Source organism: Etheostoma spectabile, chromosome 9 (assembly GCF_008692095.1).
Source record: "Etheostoma spectabile isolate EspeVRDwgs_2016 chromosome 9, UIUC_Espe_1.0, whole genome shotgun sequence".
NCBI lineage: Eukaryota > Metazoa > Chordata > Actinopteri > Perciformes > Percidae > Etheostoma > Etheostoma spectabile.
In genome coordinates, this window is record NC_045741.1 from 22,847,637 (window position 1) to 22,848,223 (window position 587).

Below are 587 nucleotides of genomic sequence, written 5' to 3' on the forward strand. Positions count from 1 at the left end.
AAGACATAACAACGTTGATGTTGTCAGTTTATCTCATTCGGTCTAAGAATCTCCGCCGCCTGCTCTGCCCCCAGAAACATCCCGTGCCTTCCACAAGGACAGACGATGTCTCCATGGTTATCTTGTTTAGAGTGATCAGTATAATTATAGTATTCTTATGCAAACAGTTTTCATAATAATCAAAGAAAAGGTATGTATGATAATTTGTCTAACAGTTACACAGACAATACTTGTTTAGTTGGAGTAATTCATTGTTAGTTCTGTTTTCCAAAGCATTTGCTGACAAAAAGACAATTGTAGAATACTGCAAACCTAACTCCTAATCTGAACAAAGTTATCAAGTGCTCTATCAGTAACGAGAAGGATTTTAAATCAATGTATAACTCCCTCTGAGAGAGGGAGGATATTAATAAGGAGTCGGTTCTTTAAAGACCCTGGGAACTGCTGGATTCTGTACAACTTGTCCGTAGTCTGTGATGTATGCCGGCTAAAAGACATGACAGTGGTCCTATCGAGAGGAACAGAAAACATGAATTCAGCATTTTAAAATAATCTTTAATCCAACATCATTTAAAGATGTACTGTTG

General features: G+C 37.1%; 1 protein-coding gene across 1 annotated transcript in view; it reads right to left on the minus strand.

The window, feature by feature from the left end:
* Nucleotides 1–587, minus strand: part of dnttip2 (deoxynucleotidyltransferase, terminal, interacting protein 2) — a 6,453-nt gene that overhangs the window by 5,417 nt on the left and 449 nt on the right. The window lies entirely within an intron of this gene.